This window comes from Salvia splendens, chromosome 5, assembly GCF_004379255.2.
Source record: "Salvia splendens isolate huo1 chromosome 5, SspV2, whole genome shotgun sequence".
Lineage (NCBI taxonomy): Eukaryota > Viridiplantae > Streptophyta > Magnoliopsida > Lamiales > Lamiaceae > Salvia > Salvia splendens.
In genome coordinates this window covers 30,228,308-30,249,115 of record NC_056036.1, presented here as the reverse complement: position 1 = coordinate 30,249,115, position 20,808 = coordinate 30,228,308, and the positions used below count along the sequence as shown (strand labels likewise).

The window sequence follows — 20,808 nt, the reverse complement described above, 5'->3', positions numbered from 1 at the left end:
CGCACAGGCGCCACTGCTCTCGGCCCTGACTCCGACTCCTCCCACTGCTACAGCCGACGCCATGCGTTGAGGTGCGTCGCTATCGGCCAGCTGCTGGAGCCCCGATTCGATCTTCCGCTTAGGGTTACGAACTTCCGGTGGTGTCCTCGTGCTACTCTCGGACAAGCAGTCGCATCTCCTCCAGCTGCGACCATTGCACGCAGTTTCTGGAGCCGCTAGGATTTCGTGGTCATGCCTGCGGCGTGCACGAGCCCTAGCGCGTTCGTGCGTCGCCACTTGATCACCTCTCTTGCTCCCACTACTTTGACGTCCCTTCTTCGAATACACGTAGCACGATCCATCTTGATACGAGCACTGACGGATAGCACGTCTCGTAGTTCGAACAATTCAAGTTCTTCGATTCAATAGTTCTTGAGTTTATCATGCATTAAATAATAACAACTAAATACAAGAACATGCTTCGAAATCAAATAACTCATGCATACATGAATTTCACGAAATTTAAATCCAAATAATCAGAGCCAAAGACTGGTTGTGATACCAATTGAAGGGGTTGGTAGCGGAAGCGCATACAAATAAATCAGATAAATATTATTAAGCAGACTATTAGACAAATTCTATTTGCGTAATTATCACATGTATCATGCTCATAACTTGAATTAAAAACATGCTTTAGAATACATCAAACCTAAAACATGCTTTTCTACGGAGTAGGAATAATACCTTGATGATACTCCAAAGAATCGAAGATCGCTACTTTTCCTAGTGAAGATGTCGAGTACTAGACCACTGATCTTCTGGCTGGTTTTCGAACTGTATTCCGATATCGGGGTGGGCTGATCTCACCGGGATACTAGTACTCAAATAAAAGAGACAGAAAAACAATCTCATGGAAGAGAGCTGAAGGAGAAAAAATCGTCCCCTACTCTATGAAGGAGTGGACAAAATTTTTGAGTTAAAAAATGTGTGTGTGTGTATTTTATGTCTCATTTATCCTCCTATTTATATTAAGTTCCTTTTGGGCCCAGACAGAGATCTATGGAAGAATTTCGATATGGCCTCCCCAATTAGCTTTTTACTAATTAAATTGAACTCAAAATTTAATATAAGCTTATATTGGAATATTATGAGCAGCCACTACAGAAGTAATATTGACTTGCTCATCCAAATTCGAAATTACAAGTAATCCGGGTTTCCGTTTTATCTTTTATTTCCCTCGCTTAAGATTTAAATATCCATTAATTAATTGAAGTATGCTATGGACTTAATTAATAAACATCTTATTAATTCTAAGAGTGGAGTTAGCATGAAATGGTTATTTATTATTCATAGAGTAGTTAAACTCCAACTAGTTAGGTTTCGAATAATAAAACCTTGTTTCGTGCTCCTCTTGTGGACATTATCAAACTAGGCCCACCTCGCGCACGTTTCAGAATAATAGCAATCCTAGCACCCTAGATATTAAACACCACTACCCAATATATTAGGATTATTGGGTTGCGAAAAACCCGCACCATTTGATAAGTCAAAGTAGTGCATAATCAATACCATATGCTCAATGCTAACATATATTGATTAAAAATATTTATCAAGACCTCGTATTTCAGTAGATAGCATAAAGACATGTCTCGCTGTTAGATCCGTTCAGTGATGTACCACACTAATGTCATCTTATTTCAGTAAGGCTTAGAAATATGCGGGCTAACATTGCAACCTTTCACAATAGGTAGTCTAAGTCTATCTAGGTTGTGAAATTCTATTTTTTCTATGTTCAGAACTAACCATGTTACCTTAAAGTGGATGACGCCCACAACCGATCTATTTAAACCAAGACTTAGACTTTGTTAAGATTCTTATACTTTTAAATATGTAATAAAACAACAATTAAATGTAAACTATAACAACATTACGACAAAGATAATCTGTTTTATTCCTTGGAAAATAAAATAAGAGTTTTTATAGTATTCAATCACTCGAAAGGTGGTATCTAGTATACAAACTCTAACAGGTGGATCAACGACTCTCTTGCTATAGGAGTCGACTAGATGTAGAAGCTTTTTCTTCCTCTCTGTTCTTTCTTACAAAGGTGTCTTAGCAAGTTTAGGCTTGCTCTTTTTGGGAGGTTGAGGCTTGCTCTTTTTCTTCCCCTTCTAATGGCCTATAAGGCTTTGACTTGTCAGTCCTCATCACCACCCTGCATTCTTGCTCCATTTTCACTTGTTGCGCTTCTTCATATTTAAGCATTGCACTCTCGATTTGGTAGGTGGATCTACTGTAATTGTCATTTATCGTGATCTCGCCTTTACCTACATCAATAAGAGCTTTTCAAGTGGCTAGAAAATTTCTGCCCAAGATTAGAGGTATTTGTTTATCTACTTTCATATCAAGTGTAATGAAGTCGGTAGGGAAAATAAAGTCATCAACCTTTACCAACACATCTTCGATTATTACCACGGTTTTGATCGCGGAGTTATCTGCCAACCTTATGATTACATGATATTTTGAGTGGTCCGATGTTTAGCTTCTCAAAGTACTTCAGTGGCATGATGTTCACACTTGCTCCCAAATCGAAAAGGGCTTTGTCCACCTTGCCTTTCCCAATGGAACATCAAATGATGAATTGGCTGGGATCTCTTTACTTCACAACCCCCTCCTTTTATATGATCTCGCTGCAGTTGAGAGGTAACTTGAGGTCGGCCTTTATGAGTTTTTTCTTCTTCATCACTGCCTCTCTTAGTAGCTTAGCGTACCTAGGAATTTCCTACAACGATTCAACGAGAGGAATGTTAGTATGTACCTTGCAAAACTTATTTAAGAAGTGCCTGAATTGTTCTTCAAGCTTAAACTTCCTATTTGGCTGAAAAGAGAGCACAATCCCATTGTGCTGCACAAGTTGCTTGGATTTGGGTGCTTCTGCCTCTCGGGCAGATGCCCGCTGCGGAGTGTGAAGCGGTCCGCCGGGAGTTGCACAGTCCCCAGATTTCTTTTCGGAGGTGCTAGCTTCATCTTTTTTCTGTTTTGCAACCCACTTCTTGTTGATATCTGCAACCCGTACTGCTGCCTTGGCCTTATCCTCCTCCATCATTTGTTGGACTTGGTCCATTTGAATTTTGATGTTCGTGATGGCGGAGGCAATGGTGTTTATCCCTGCCTCGAGGTTGTTCAACCTTGCTTCAACGACTCCAATCTTGGTGTCATTGATCTTCCTATCTTGCACTAGCACATCCAAAATCTTCATGATCCCCTGATCGTATTTCTCCTCCTTTTTGATCGGCTCAACTACTCCACCATTGCTCACATCAAACCTTGCAGGGGGTTGCAAAAAGTTGTTGTTAGACTATGAAAGGTTAGGATGAGGACGATTTCCATTATAATTATTGAAATTACCGCCCCCTGACTAGGGCGATAATTTTTGTTATATGGCCTATTGAGACCGCCTCCTTCAATCGGAGTAGGAGGAGTGTCGGGTTTGGTGACCTCAATGACGGAGGTTGGTGGAACCGGATCCTCTCTTCTTGACGTGTCCATTTGGTCCACACTGACTCTAAGCTCAGCCAATTCCTTATCAATGGAACTCTCTTCGACCTTTTCCATGGCTCTAAGTTATGCCTCTCCTTTGACCACCCCCTACTATTGGTGGCGAATTACTCTATGACTACCATGGCCTCCGGTCCACTCTTCCTTAGAAACCCCCCAATTCGCCCCTGAATCCAACATAGCACAAATATTTTCAATAAAACCGTTGTAAAGGATGCCTACCTGATGGTCCACGGAGAAACCGTGGTTGGGGCATTTGCAGAGGAGGCCTTTGAAGCGTGCAACTGCCTCATAAAGTGGCTCGTCATGGCTTTGCATAAATTGGAATATCTCACTCTTGAGCTTTATAATGGTTCCCGGAGGAGAGTATTTGTCGAGAAAGGCCGCCACTATGTCTTTCCATATGGAGACTTGCTCTACAGGTAAACACTCAAACCACTCTTTTGAAGAATCAATCAAAGAGAATGGGAAGAGTCTTACCCTAATGGCAGCGTCGTCGACACCATTCAACTTCAGAGTATTCGCAATGTCCACAAACTTGGTAAGGTGGTGGTTGGCATCTTCAGTGGTCCTACTTGCAAAATGTAACATCCCAAACTTTTGTGACTCTTTTAATACGTTATTGGAATTTATGAAACTTTTGTTTCTATGTGATTAAGTGAGTTGCGTGAAATAAATTGTCGTGGTTAATGTGAATGATGAGCTTGAGTTTTTATATATTTTTTTTCCAATGAGGGGAAATAATTAATAGGATCATGCATTTATTCTTTCTCAAGTCAATTCATTGAAAAATTCGGCCCTCCCTAATTATTGAAATAGTACTTCTTTTTGTGAATTTAATTAATTGTTTTGGGACAGTATTCCAAATTAAATCCAAACCAATGGACCTTAAATTACACTACATGAAATTCGAACTCCATCCTTTTCTCCTTGGGAGTTTCGAAAATCTCCAATAGGAGATTGGATTATTTTTCATTTGATTTAATTGGTGCTTTATTGACTCTCTTCTTTTGAATATAATCCAATTAAATCATGTTATATTTTATTTCTTCACCCCGAAATAAATAGAGAGTTGGGATTTTTGCCTTGGCTATTTGAGCCTAATTTTTCGGCCCCCTCCAATAAATTTTGGAGAATATTTTATTTGTTTCCTATTTTGTGGAATCCTTTTTTTTTTATTCAAATAAATTCCTATGTCTAATTAATTGGGGGTGTGAATATTTTCCTTCTATTCTCCTCCATATCACACGCCCCTATGCTTATATTTTTCCTTGTGGGAATTTAAATAATTGTTACCTATTTTATGGGAGCCTTTTCCATAAAAAATTACCAAATTTAAATCCCATTCTATTTAATTGGGGATTTAAATAATTTCCTTGTGCTTTCCCCCTCAAATTTTCGTCCACTACACTATTATTTCCTACTTGGAGATTTAATTTATTTTTGTTCCCTTGTTTATGGAATATTCACCTTTATTTCCTAATTTATGAATATTCTCTCCAAGTAAATATTGCTATATTTCCTTGTAATTAAATCAGCAAAATTTTGACTTCCCCACCTTCAAACCACACGCCTACTTTTTATTTTAATTGTGGGAATTTTATTTTTTTTATATATCTCCCCCAATTTAATTAATTCCTTATGTGTGGGATTTTAAACCTAACAAATAAATAGCAAATAATCAAACCCTAGCCCCCATTCACCTAAAAAAAATCATCCCCTCTCTTCTCTCCCTCCCCCACACGTTTTTTTTCCATCTCCCCCACTCTCCCATCTCCAAAAATCCTCCATCCAACTCGTGTTCTTGCAATCCGTTGAAGTTATTTTCAAAAGTCTCCGACGAATCGCTTCATCCATCGTTTCTACCGATTCATTTTGTGTCAAAGAAGGTATATTGCTCACTTCTTATCATCCTATCCGTTTTGACCATGTTCTTGAGTCCTACATGCATGTAGAGGGTGTAGGTTCGATAGATCGCAAGTTTTAACGGGAGGGAAAGTGTGCTTCGTAAGAACTTGTTGTTTTTGCGTTGTTGTTTGAAATCTTGTGAGTTGGGTCGATTTATTGGGTGAATAATATGAGTTTGTATGAAAATATGTGTATGAGGAACGTGTAAGCATGATTATGTGTTTTCGAGTATGAAAAATCGGAGGTTGTGTTGTGGAAGTTTAAAAACCCTATTTTCGAACTTGAACCAGAAATCTGTGATGCACGACCAGTGACTTATGATCTGTATTTGACCCATCAAACGAACGAATTTTGCTATGAAATATTTACTGAGTAAACTTCAAGGTGTTTTCTGTGTCTCGTGTGAATTTCAGCCTGTTTTATCGAAAAATGAATTTTTTAATAAATTTTTGAAGTTGACTGCGCAAATCTGCCAGAAACGTGAGTTCTCGCCATGAATGTTTCGTTTTCTGTTTGACTGACCAAATGACCTCCGATTGATGTGATTCTTGAACTATATGAAAAGTTGAAGTGTCTTCTGAGTCGTGTTAAATATTCAGCCTTTTTGGGCATCGGATGAATTTATGGTGAATTTTTCAAATGAACTGCGCAATACTGTCGGAAATTGTATGTTACGACCAGAGAGTTTAATATGTGATATGACTGAATAAATGACGTGATTTCGGTGTGAAAATTTTCATGTATGAACTTGAATGTGTCTTCTGTATTGTGACCAAAATTTAGCTTCTTTTGAGGTCGGGTGAATTTATAGTAATTTTTACAAAACGGTCGCGCAGTTCTGCCAGTTTTCTGCCTTGTTAAAATAACTCTTATTTTCAAGTTTAAAAGTATTGTATGATGCATGTATGTCCAAGGAACGTGTCTAAATGGTGTAAGCACTTGTGATAAGTTTTAATGCGATACGTGTGTCTTTACACCTTTTTGACGTATGTTGGGTTGGGGGATTGAGAAAGACGATGAGAGAGAGACGATAGGACATGCATAGTAATATGTTGAAGTGTGAGGCTGACTTATGTTGTCGTTGACAACGGTGTTGTGTATTCGTGAGCTCGAGGATCGAGAGTTGCTAAGTTGGGTTGTGAATTGCTAAGCGAACGAGGTGGGCTTCCTTTTCAAACCTCTTTACTTTTCCGAAAAATATTATGTGGAGATATAAGGGTGGTTTAACTGTTATGTCATGCCATGTTGTTTTTGTTATGAGATTGTGTGCCCGATGCCTAGTTCGTATGAGTTTACTCCGTTAGGCTATATGGCTGTGTTGTGAAACGAATTCGGGTCAGAGTAGGGCCGTAAACCCTATCGGGCTGTGTATACTGGTGGAATCGCGAGCCGTCCTTGCAAGTCTGCCGGTCTCATGGGCGAATACTGTGGCCACACTATCGTCGCACTGTGATGTGATTGATGGATTGATGTGAAAAGTGGGGAGATAAATTGTCTGGCCAGACTTGAATATTTTTGTGTTTCTCGTGATATTTTCTTACAACATAAAACTCGAGATCACTGGTATGGATGACATAACTATTATTTAAATATTTTCGGCATGAGCCCATTGAGTACAACAAGTACTCAGCCCTGTATATTATTTTCTTATGTGCAGGTTGAGCGGGATGTTGCGGTGGATGTTGAGCCGGCTTAAGTACTTAGGATGCGTTGTGTCGTCATACATAGGCGTCGTCCTTGACCCTCTTTAAACCGTATTTTCCGCTGCTATAACTTGAACTATGGCTCAAGACTTAATCTTTCCTTTATGTTTTGTGTTTGAACATGTATGGTGGTGATGAGTTTTAAACTAGTGTTTACGTTGTCTTTTGAAAATTTTATTCTTCGAGATTTAAGTTAAGTATTTGTTCAACTTTAGTTTTAGTTGTTGTATTTCTTAAGTCTAATTTTTTTCCCGTTGTCATTTTTAAAAGTATTTTACCTTATGTCTTTTCAAAAAAAAAATTTAACTTTAAACTCTTTAAACTAAGTTGTTTTCTTCCTTTAAGTTAATCAAGATGTTCTTTTTAAATTGTTATCCATGCATGTCGGTCACGATCGCCGCGTTGTGGTACCCTTGTATGGGCGGTCGTGACAGAGTGGTATCAGAGCTTTGTTCTTTCGCTCTGGTCCGAGAGTCTTCTATCACTTTAAGTCTAAGTTAGTGAACCCTTATTTGACTAGAAGTGTCACGAAGGCTCAACATCCAAAGCATCACGCTCAACCGATGAAAGTGAGGTATGTTTAAATTGTTGAAAGTATGGAAGATGGATGCATGAAAATGGATGATGATATGATATGACGTTTGAAAAGTTTATGCATGTGAATTCACGATATGATGAGGATGTTTTGGGCAAAAGAATGCATGAGCATGTAATTACGTGATGATGTGATGTTATTTTCATGTTGAAATTCGAGAATAAATGATATGATGACATACATATGTTGAATGTGAGCATGATAATTTAAACGCGTGTATTATGGGTGAAAACAATATTGTGATAGTGTGAACATGTGGAATATGAGCATGAATTGAAAAGATGAGTAATCTAAAAATGTTGTTTTAAACATATATGTGAAGTGCATGAGTGTTTTGTTTGGAATGCAAATGTGTTATGAGTTTTGCAATATTAATGACTAGTTGTTCTAGTGGGAAAAATATTTATGTTGTGGAAAGTTGTTGGAACTTTTTGGAAAAAAAAAAATCTTTGAACTTTAAATGAAAATATGTTAGTTCTGTCTTTTGAGAAAATTTATTGATCAATGGAAAATGTTGTGTTTATGAATTGTACAAAAAAAAAAAATTGAGTTTTGACAAATTTTTTTTTTCTTCGTTTGGAAAATCGAGCTGTGGAAGTGAGATGTTATGTATGTTATGAGGTGCGAAGTATGATGCGTTATTCTATAGAGTGTTTTTTTTACGGATGATGAAAGTTGATGTGAAAGTACGTTTTAGTTTGAGTCAAAACTTTTATTTTTAAAAGTGAGATGTGGAAAATTTTTAGGAAAGTGTGAAAGTGTAAAGAAAATTGTTTCAAAAGTTTTGAATATAATGTGAAGTTCGAAAGCGTTTTGCTATGGGATGTGAAAATGTGGTGTGTTTATCTTGAGGTATGAATGACGTAAATTGAAGTAGATGATGATCTATGAGATGATGAATTGTGTTGTGAACTTAGAGTACCTAAAATATAAGCCTAGTTGACCGCGCGAATCGTAGTTCTAAGTTGAAAACTTAACAATTGCTTTTCCGAGCAATGAAACGTACGAGAATATGAGAGTTTAGGCAAACGCTTAAGTCAAGGTGCGAGACAAGAAGAACCGATGCTAAGAGATGTTTTCATGCAACGACGAGCGATCCTACTCGCGATTTAAATATGTATAGTTTAATCTTGCATAAGTGGAAGCACGATGGAGATGATCTCCATACCCTGCTAAGGAGCACGAGGATGATAACCATGTCCTACGAGGATAGTCATTATGACAGGAAAAGAATTTTATGAAGATATGGTTTTCAACTATCGTTATTAGTGGAAATGACACGAAGAATCTCAGCGTGGAATCCACAGTTCTTAGAGCGATGTTACCAGTTTCGGCTTGCGAAAGATGAACAAGGAGGTGCGACTTTAATAGCTGGAACAAACTATTCTAATCAACAGTTCTTACTTGGATTATAAGAAGTTATCTTTCAGGACCTTTCAAATAGCCGTGAGCCATTGTCTATTTAACAGCTTGTTTCATTCGCCCCTTGCAAGTGATGCATGTTGTTTCTTTTCCTCCATTGAGTCATAACTCTCTTTTAGTTCTTGGAAAGTGGTGTTGCCTTCATAACTTTGGACACTTGGTTTGATTGTAGTCTTCTTTGACCTATTATTTATACGGACCATACTTTGACTCTGTGAGCCTTTACTATTGAGCTTCATTCCTAAGACTGCTTGCAGTTATGTCCTTCAATACGATCACGTTTCGCAGACATGTTTTCTGTGGGATATTTCTCTTAGAACTTTTGTTCAACTTTTCATTTGGTCACCATGTCTGTGTCAAGTTCTTTCTTTCAGGGTGAAATTCTTTTTGGTTAAGTTCATGTATCCTTTCCATAATAGAACCTTTCTTTCTACAAAATGAAGTTAAGGCCTACATTTTGTTCCTTGCCTTAACAAACTTAATCCACTTGATTTTTGTTTTCAATAGCCCCTTTGACTTTGGTTGCCTTTCACAAACTTATGAACCCATTGATGTGATTCTACCATTCCATATTATGATTTTCGTTGAACCATGATCAATACCATTTTGTGACAATTGCCTACATTTCTCAATACTCATGCAACTGATCATTCTTTTTCTTAAACCTATAAGTCATTATCCATTGATGTGTGGACCTTTCAAATTCGGTCGAACAACAGAATTATCTTGTTTGGTATCCTACCATGAGAATTGAGCTCCAATTCGATTCCATCATATATTTATATCTTATGTTCCTTCAAGCCCCGTGGGGATGATTATAACCAATTGTTACAATTCGAAATCGGTTCATATCCAGGCTAAGAATGTTTGAGTATATTTTTGACTTCGTGATTCATATTCTGATTAAGAAACTTTCAGCAGTGTTGCTACACTTTTGAAATCATTTGATATCCTAGTTAAGACTGTTTGATAAAATTTGAGTTCTTGATACACATTCTGAGTTCTTGATGCGACATTGCATGGAGAGGCAAATTTCTTTTCGAGCACCTAGCAATGAGCCAATTATCTCGTATGGAATTTCCATGAATAGACGAACCTCAGTAATATCTGTCTTGCAAGCAACCACGATGATAAGAGAAGAGCGTCTGACATATCTTGTATATCTGAACGGAGAGGAAAAAGGGGAGTTGAAAGTGGAAGACGTGGAAGTAGTACGAGACTTTCCCGATGTGTTCCCTGAAACCTTACCTGGACCACCGCCCGACAGACAAATGGAGTTTACAATCGACTTAGAACCCGGATTTGTGCCAGTGTCGAAAGCACCATACCGAATGGCCCCCTAAAGAGTTGGCAGAATTGAAGATTCAGTTGCAAGGACTGTTAGACTTGGGTTTTTTCGACCCAGTGTGTCACAGTGGGGAGCACCATGTTGTTCGTTAAGAAGAAGGATGGAACGATGAGGATGTGCATCGACTATCGTGAGCTTAACAAAATGACGTTGAAGAACAAGTACCCACTGCCGAGGATCGATGATTTATTTGACCAACTTCGAGGAACAGGTGTATTCTCGAAGATGGATTTGAGATCAGGGTACCACCAACTAAAGGTCCGACGAGAGGATGTGCCTAAGACTGCTTTTCGCACTCGTTATGGCCATTATGAGTTCGTCGTGATGCCATTTGGGCTAACCAACGCCCCAGCCGTCTTCATGGATTTGATGAACCGAGTTTTCCACGAGTATCTTGACAAGTTTGTGTTAGTCTTCATCGACGACGTGTTGGTATACTCGAAGAACGAGGAGCATGGACAGCACCTACGAACAGTGTTGGAAACGTTGCAAAGGGAGAAACTTTATGCCAAGTTTAGTAAGTGTGAGTTTTGGTTGACTCGAGTGAACTTCCTTGGTCATATTGTGACGGCAAATGGGATTCAAGTAGACCCAGCAAAGGTCGAGGCCGTACAGAATTGGAAATCGCCGAAAACGCCAAGTGAAATCCGTAGTTTCTTGGGATTGGCGGGATATTATCGACGATTTATCGAGGGATTCTCTAAGATTGCGAGACCGATGACGCAACTACTAAAGAAATGAATTAAGGTGGTTTGGACGCCAGAGTGCGAGGCGAGTTTCCAACTATTGAAGGAGAAATTGACTACAACACCAGTCCTAGCGGTACCAGGACCCGACAAGGACTTCGCCGTCTATACGGACGCGTCGAAAGTAGGACTAGGATGTGTGTTAATGCAAGATGGGAAGGTGATAGCATATGCTTCCCGACAGTTGAGACCGAATGAGTTGAATTTTCCGACGCACGATTTGGAGTTAGCAGCAGTGGTGCACGCACTAAAAATTTGGAGACACCATCTCTATGGAGTGAGATACGAAATCTATACGGATCACAAGAGTCTCAAGTACTTTTTCGAGCAAAAAGAGCTAAACATGCGCCAGCGACGTTGGTTAGAGATCGTGAAGGATTATGATTGTGGTATTAATTATCATCCGGGCAAGGCAAATGTGGTCGCCGACGCTTTGAGTAGGAAAAACCAACCGCAATTGGCTTACTTCCTAACGCAAGAAGAAGCGTTGATTCACGAGTTTGACAAGATGAGATTAGAGATAGTGAAAGCGCCCGAGACAGTAGAAGCAAGATTGGCGACACTAGTGATTGAGCCAGATTTGAGAACCAAACTCATAGAAGCCCAGCGACGTGATGAAAAATTGGAGGAGTTACGTGCAAAGGTGAGAGCCGAGAAGCTTGATCATTACCGTGAGGAGGCGGATAATGCTTTGACGTATGATGGGCGATTGTGTGTACCGAGCGATGAGACGCTAAAAGAGGAGATTTTGAGTGAAGCGCACGACACACCTTACACTGCTCACCCCGGAAGCACGAAGATGTATCGGGATTTGAAGCAAAGATTTTGGTGGAATGGAATGAAGGGAGACGTAGCGTCATATGTGGAACGATGTCTAGCATGCCAACAAGTGAAGGCCTTACACCAACGGTCATATGGGAAGTTACAACCGCTTGAAATTCCCGAGTGGAAGTGGGAACATCTAGCTATGGATTTCGTGACGGGTTTGCCAAAGTCACAGAAGGGCAACACTGCGATCTGGGTGATCATTGATCGACTTACTAAAAGCGCGCACTTCTTACCGATCAAGATTACTTATGGCGCGGACAAACTAGCAAAGCTCTACGTGAACGAGATTGTGCGATTGCACGGAGTGCCAAAGACCATTGTATCTGACCGCGATACGAAGTTCACATCAAAGTTTTGGATGAGTATGCAACGCGAATTGGGCACACAACTGAACTTCAGCACTGCATATCACTCGCAATCGGATGGGCAGTCAGAGAGGACGATTCAGACACTTGAAGATATGTTGCGAGCAGTTGTCTTAGATCGAGGGGAAAGTTAGGAAATGGTTCTACCATTGGTTGAATTCGCCTACAACAATAGCTATCAAGCGACGATCGATATGGCTCCGTATGAAGCCCTGTACGGCAGAAAGTGTCAATCCCCACTTTATTGCGATGAAGTTGGCGAGAGGAAGATGTTAGGACCCGACGCTATAGAGGAGATGACCGAAATTGTGCACCAAATCCGCGCAAGGATCAAGGAAGCTAAAGATAGACAGAAGTCGTATGCTGAGGTGCGTCGAATGGAAATCAAATTTGACGTTGGTGACAAAGTGTTCTTGAAAGTATCCCCGACGAGAGGAGTTGTGAGATTTGGAGTGAAGGGCAAGCTGAAACCGCTTTTTGTGGGACCGTACGAGATCATCGACGAAGTAGGTCCTGTAGCGTACCGATTAGCGTTACCTCCCAGCTTTGGAAACGTGCACAACGTATTCCACGTGTCGCAGTTGCGCAAGTACGTAGGCAGGATCGCGATCACATGAGGCTTCACATCGCAGGCGGTTTGCCCTGGAGTAACGACTATGGCTTGCGGGGGTTCTCCTTCCAACCGTGGTATCTCTTCTGGTATCGGTCCCTCTATGGTGCCCTTCTCTTCGTCACTACTCGTGCCTAGGTCAGACAAGGTGGTCGACAGGCCAGAACGAGTGGTTACGAGTATAGATCCTCGCTGAAGTATCTTCGGTCTCCCCTGGTCAGGAGCCGAACTGCTTCTCATAAACTGAAATGAAAAGAAAAGAAAAAGAAGATTATGCACAATATATACGCCAAAGTATCACACACAAAAGTAACTAGTAACGCCATCCATCCCCGGCAACGGCGCCATTTGAAAGGACCTCAGGGCGCTTAGGTGTCGTTCAAGCAAGGATATATCCTACTGGTCAGGATAGAGATCCTAACTAAGCCTAGACCCTGGTTTCAAAAATTCCTCAACCCACTTCTACTGATCAGTATAGTGGTGGTAAGGGTCGAATCCCACAGAGATGGTGCGTTAAAACTGTTGTGGTGATATTCTGGATGGTTTGGTTAGCTACCACGCTCGGGTTGAGTCTCTACCTAGGTAAGAACTTAAAGGTAATTTCCTACTGACTGGAATGGGGAAAGAAGTGTAGGGGTGCAGCTGTGTACGTGGAAATAGGGGGACATTTTTATAACAGAAAATATTTGGAAGGTACGAGATTCTATTTTGGGCTAGACAGAATATTCAGAGGGTAGTGGTGGTCATGGTGACTAGGCTGACAGATCTGCAGGTTATAACTAAAAGTAAAGGACAAAAAGCAAAAAGCATCTAAAAAGCAAAGTGGTCCCCAACATTAGACATGGACATCATCTTCTCCAACAACACAAACTAAAAATCAGAAAATGCTTCCAGATTCAACACGGAAACACAGTTTATCAATTCGCGAACACAGATCCACAAATAAGAACACCAAATCTGAAATCCAAAACCCAGAAAATGCAACTCCGCGAACTGGTCAGCAGGAAAACGAAAACGAACTCAAACAAGACTTCACATGCAGCGATTCACTCACGATCAATTGTTCCACATTTAACTAAAGGAATTTTGACGGAAACAAAGAAAGGAAAGTTTCAGCACTTAAACACCAAGGAACCTTAGATCTAAGCTAACTAGGCGGAGTAGGAAGGAAAAGAAATCAACACCATAACTGAAACGGAAATCAACTTCATATCATAAACACGTTCGGATCTTCCACAAGTACTTCAAAAACAGAAAATATCCATAGCAAACAAAGATCCAACGTAAGGAAAGCAAGTAAATTAAACTACGAAAGCGAATAAAAGTGTTTTGCCACTCCGGGCGATGGAATCTCTAAGTTACGGTCTTGCTGGCTGGAACGGACGATTTGGAACTCCGGGAACATCTAGATCTTCAAGTGACCATGGCAGTGGCGAGGAACGAGATTCAGGACTGGGCTGAATGACTTAACTCCGTGAGAATTCTACCTAAGAGTGATGATGATGAATTGGTTGATGATCATTCTCTCTCCAAGTGGCTTCCTTTTATAGGGAGGCTTATCCTTGATTTTTAGGGTAAGACCTTGTGGTGAAATGACTTCTTTGGCCTTAATTGTGATTGAGCAGTCCCAGCTATCCTCCTTCTCCATCTCGAGCCATTTTTGCATGTATACTGGTCAGTACGTAATCGCCCTTTTCACTTGAAGTGTCTGAAACTCTGCCTACTGGCTAGAACGCTTACCCTGCACGCTTAAGCAACTAGTTTTGCAGATATAATTCAATTATGCACATCATACTGACCCGTAACCTAGGCCTAGAATACGACTTATCAAACTGCTCACACTTACCACATACTTGTCCTCAAGTGTGAAGAACAAACAAAAAGGAATAAGTCGAATTCTAGCCTGGTTACTCCCCTGACCGACTCTACCTAAACTAGACTCTATACTACAACGACGCAAAGAAAAACACTAGGTCAAACACAGAAAAACACACAAACACAAATAAAAACTAAAACCCAAAGATTGGGCTATATTTTCAACCATCCCTTACCTCGGGATCTGGTGCAATCCGGCCTTAGACAGCCTTGAACTTCTGCCACCCCCCATTCCTTCCTGGTCAGTATATCCGCTTGTCAAGATCGCCCAAACTCTCGGCCAAACACTAGATTCACTCGGTCTCTCATACCTCACCAGGAATGTTGGGACCGCATTCTCTCAATATGCTCAACCACGCTTGCTTCAGACTTGGATCTCACGTGCAGCTACTGAATGGCTTAAAGGCTTGTAATGGGGCTATTGAGTTATAGTGTTTTGGGGTAGATGTTCCTAAGGCTCTAAGTTTCAACATTTCTATTTTATTGATGTGGGGGGGACTGTGTGCATTAGGCTTCTGATCAGTTGCTTCTTAGTTGGCGCTTCTGGCTTGGGTCTCCAACTGGTCAGTATCATCTTGTGGCTTTGCCACCCTTATTCCTTCTCTTTTTTTCTGTGGTCAAGTTTCTGACCATTTTTCTCCACATTCTTCTCTTTCTCTTTTTTTTCTTTTTTCTTTTTTTTTTCTTTTTTTCTTTGTGGCTTCGCCACCCTTATACCTTCTTCTCTCCCGTTTTCTTCTTTTTTTTTCTTTTTGTGGACCCGGGATAACTCCCTGGTCGATTTTCTTCTGAACCTTCTTGCCCAGCTGAGTCTGCTTTCTTGTACATCTTTCTGGCCAGTAAGCTTCATTCGCCTCACGCCTTGCACACACACAGCCCCAGTGGCTAGGGGTATTTATCTGGGTAACAGAGTTGGGAAAAAAGGTTCTAAGTGTGGTTTTTTTTTTTTTTTTTTTTAACTGATGGGGGGTTTCCTACTGCTTTCAGTGTTTGCTACCCGTGGTCACTTCATCCTAGGCAATTTGTGGCAGCCTCTCTTTCTTTTCAATATTTGTGGAAAGTGGTTCCACTTTAAGCTTATAACTCACATTTGAAGAGGGCTTTTGCGTTTGGCTCTAAGTATGGGCTTTTCTTTCATACTCACATCATCTATCCTGACTAGGAGGTACTAGGGAAGGTGGTTTCGGTTTTCCAGCATGTCCTATCTCCCTCAATTCCCTTCACCGTCAGCTCAAGACGGTTGAGTTTTAAGCCCAATCAACACACAAATTAAAAAAAAAACTAAACTTAACAGGACACTAACACAAGCACGAACAAAAACTACACATATACACATATACACATATACACATATACACATACTCATCATACTGGTCATTGCGTCCCCCCTCCCACTTCACAAGTGTCTGCCCTCAGATAAGGCTGTGAAGCGGAAAAGGTAATGACCAGTATGATGGACACATAGACAAACATACAGAAACAACAAATTAAAACTAAAACTTCTCACACTTAGACTATGGAATAGGCTAAGTGGGAGAGTTTGAAAACCTAAACAGACCAACAAAACACACATATATATAAAACTCCTCACACTTAGGCCGTGCAACGGACTAAGTGTGAGTCAACATGCGTACGAAACAAAAGAAAAAAAAAACAAAAACATGCTAACACCAACAAAAACTTAAAAACAAACAAAAAGCTAAAAAAAACTAACTTGTCAGGGTGGGGGGTGGTCTAGCGAAGTCTCCTGCTCCTCCGTGGGGCAGGTGGTGTAGGCTGCTTTTCCAGGGTTTCCTCTTCCGTTCCAGTGTGATCCTCATTTTCCTTCGCCGGTTCCTCGGCCTCTGCCTGCACCTCGGCGTTCTCTGCCTCGGTCTCTTCTATCATTGTTTCTGGTGGGTGGGTCTCATCGTCCTGGCCTCCATGGCCGCTTGTTCCTGTAGCTGGTTCCTTCTTCCGGCTGGTCACTTCTTTCAACAACACATCTATCACGGATGCCATCCGGCCCATCTCCGTGATCAATCGATGGTTTTCCTCCCCCAAAGTAGTCACTAACGTCTCCATAGCGTCTTGCTCTCGAGCCAATGTCCTCTGCTCTGCAGATCCTTCCAACATCCGTTCCACTACTCCCGCTAGCTTGACCATCTCTGCCTTCAACTGCTTATTCTCCTCTCTAACTTCTTCCATTTCCTTCTCCATTCTGGCTTGAAACTGTTCCTGGTCTGATGCCAATCTGATCATTTCTGCCCTTATCTGTCTGCTTCCCTCCGCTATTTCCTCCACAGATTTTTCCATCCCCTCTTGCCTTTGGTCGTGTGCCGGTGCTTCATGAGCTACTGCTAAACGAGCAGTGGGTACAGCTTCCTCTCCCATCGCATAGAAGTGTGGCACGCCTTGCCTCATGTACACCGCATTCGTCCGGACGAACAGGGAGGTATCAAACAATCCTGGGGCGTCCACCATCGTCAAGGGGGTTAAGTCTTCGTCCTCTGAAACGGTGATGTTGTTTTTCACAAAGATTCCCAATATATGACAGAGGGAAATATTCCGTGCTGGGTGGGTAGCGATGAGGTGACATGTGTATGCAGTCCAGAACCCTAAATGCAACTTCTTGCCTCTCTTGGCACACCACATAAGATACAATTCCGTCATCGATGTCCGGACTGCCGAATTCGACTGTCCTAAAAGGTTGTAACCCGAGAAGAGTTGAACCAGGCGTAGATTAGGATCGTTGAGATGGATAGATCGGGAGATAGTGGACTGAAACTGTCCTGCCCCGGGGTGAGTAAGCTCTTCCCAAGCTACCTGGGGCTCAAAGTCCACATGCCTGCGGGGAATCCCCCGCTCCCTATCTCTCCACTCGGGCCCTATGGCCTCCTCCAAACTGCATATCCCTAGCCGAACAGTCCATTCAATCAAATTCATCCTAATCTTTCCTCCAAATACTCTGAAACTGATACACTCTACATCCAAATCCGTTGTTACCTTGAATCGAAAGGTCGCAAAAATTTCTTTGGCCAAATCGACCGGAACATTCAAATTCTCATTCCTTAACAGCCATTCAAAACCCAATTCATGGAAAAGGGCGAGAAACGATTCCCGAACCTTCAATTCATCTAACGAGGGGAGATGAATTACCTTTCCACACTTAACCTTCTTGCCTTTTGCGTTCTTGGTGCGATAGATGGATTGGAGCTCCTTGGAGTCAAAAAATTGCATCCCCTCCACCACGTCATCTGTGAGCTCCACCGTCCAACGCTTATATGGGAGTGGTTCTGCAGGTGGATGCAATAGTTCCCGATGATCGTTAGGGAGTTGCTGCTCCTTGTACTCCTCATCTTCCATGGTCGTATCGCTATCGGATTCAAAATCTTCACTGATCTCATATTCACTGTCACTCTGTGTTTGCCGGTTTGATGGGGTCCTCTGGTCAGCCTCAGTGATCACGATGCCTGTGTTCACGGTACGCGGTTTTTTTGTACTCGGCTTGTTCTTCACAACGGCTTTTCCTTTCCTTTTTCTTTCCATCTGGTACTAGGCTTCCTCCTCAGCTTGGAGTAAGGCCTCGTCCTTCTCAGATCCAGCAGACCTTCCTGACTCTGATGTGAGGTTCGGTCCCCCAGCCATTCCTTCTGTTGTCGTGCCCGGTTCGTTCTGCGATCTCTATGGGGTCCTCCGCCGTGTTCGGTTTGGCCCTGCTGGAGGCCCACTTACCTAAACAACGTTGCGATACCCTCTGCGGCTTGGGCGAGTCTGCCTTGGGGTCTGCTTTCACCACCAGTTTTCGCCTGACCGGAATCGGTTTTACAACCTGAGGTGCCACTGGGGTGGGTGCCTCTACGTCCGGCTCTGCTGTCTCTGTTCCTGCATCCTTGGCTTCCGTAGACGCAGTACCTTCCTCTTCTACTTGTACTTTATCATCCCCGGCTTTCACTTGGGGGTCTACTGGTTCTTTTTCTTTACTCGGTACCTCTCCTTCCCCTCCTACCAACTGGGAAGATCGGCCTCCCGGTATGTTTCCTGATGTGGCTTTCTCCCTGTTTCCTACTACCCCCAATGCGAGGTCTAGACCCTCAGCCATTGGTGCAGTGTCCTCTTCTCTCTGGTTGACCCTGTTCAGAATCGAGTCAAATTCTTCGTCTGTCATGAGGCCTTGTTTTCTGGCCGATTCATTCAAATCTATTTCCGGCGTTCTCACTTCTTGAAATACCGGTTCGACTTTTTCTTACGCTCCTCAGAGTCGGAGTCGTAATGTGCGGCGATAGCGTCGAGTTCTGCCGATTCCGGTACTGAATCTGCTGCATGACTTACCGGCGCAGGCGAAGCTTCGCTGGATGTGGTTCCGACGCCCCCCGTTTGACCAAAACCAGTCAATGCCGCCGTCCAGTCCCGAGTAGGGTCCTGTTGGCGAAGAAATGCCATCATGGCATCCAAGGAAACCATGGGCGATGGCTGTGGTCGTGCCTCCGGGGTTTCTCGGCGGCTGGGTTTGTTTTTCTTGGCGAATGCCTTCTTACCCATGAGCGGAAATTATGATCTGGAAATTAGGGTTGGGAGTCGGCGGAGATGAAAAAGGAATTTTTCGAGAGAGGGTGTAATTGCAAAATGAGGGTTTGTGAGGGGGAAAGGGTAAAGCGGTATGGTTATGTGGGAGAGAGAATGCAGTTCCGGTGGTTGTAACCGGTTATCAGGGGTAGCCGGTCGCGACGTTTCAGACGGGAAGGGCGGTTGAGGTTTCTGGCCTCTGACTGGTCCGCGCGTCTTTTCCCTCTGCTCACGCGCCATTTTTCCTGCTGCCACCCTGCAAAAGCTGCACAAGCTTTAATTCAAATTTTCGTCCTCTCCATAACTTCTCCCATACTTACCTAAAAAAAGAAACTAATTCAAATGGGCACTTAAATAAAATTTTGAAATAGCACCAGATAAGTAATCCCTTGGTCAATGTGCACTTCAAATTAAAATTAAGGCCCGAAAATATTTTTGAATTTTTAGGAATTATCTAGCGTGCAAAGATTAATTACGTATTTACAATATTTACAACTTCCTTAGGCAATTTGGAATTCAACTTGGCCAGTAATATGCAAACTATTTTCAAAGGGAAACTGGCCGCGCGGAACTCCAAATTCATATCTTACTGATCAGTATGAAACCGATGGAAGTGGCTGTAGTGGAATTTCATCCACCACATCCACCTCGCTATTATCCCTGAATATTTTCAACCTATGCCCATTTACTATGAAAGGTTCAGAGTTAGAGAAACTCCCTGAAATTTCCACTGCCCCATTAGATCGGAGCGCAGTTATGATGTAAGGTCCTGTCCACTTGGACTTGAGTTTCCCTGGCATAAGCTTCAATCTTGACTGGAAGAGTAGTACTTTCTGGCCAACATGGAGCTCCTTAGTTCTCAGATTTCGATCATGCCATATTTTAGTTCGTTCTTTGTACCACATGGCGGAGTCGAATGACTCCAATCAAAGTTCCTCAAGCTCCTGCAGTTGCAACTTCCTTTCCTCTTCACAGGCTGTAGCATCCATATTCACTTTCTGTATTGCCAGTATGCTTGATGCTCGATTCCAACTGGTAAATGGCACATCTTTGCAAAAACAATCCGGTAAGGGGACATGCCTATGGGGGTCTTGTAGGCTGTTCGATACGCCCAGAGAGCATCCACTAACCTTACACTCCAATCCTTCCTAGAAGTGTTCACCGTCTTCTCCAAAATTTTCTTTATCTCGCGGTTAGAGATTTCTGCTTGACCATTTGCTTGCGGATGGTAAGGGCTGGATAGTCTATGGTGCACACCGTATTTCTTCATCAAGGCTTCAATTGTGCGATTACAGAAGTGTGTACCTTGATCGGATATGATCGCCC

General features: G+C 42.0%; 1 non-coding gene across 1 annotated transcript; it reads left to right on the top strand.

The window, feature by feature from the left end:
- Window positions 1–3,775: 3,775 nt before the first annotated feature.
- Window positions 3,776–3,882, top strand: LOC121806106. Its single transcript, XR_006051639.1, has one exon. It is a non-coding gene; the product is annotated as a small nucleolar RNA R71 (small nucleolar RNA).
- Window positions 3,883–20,808: the final 16,926 nt, after the last annotated feature.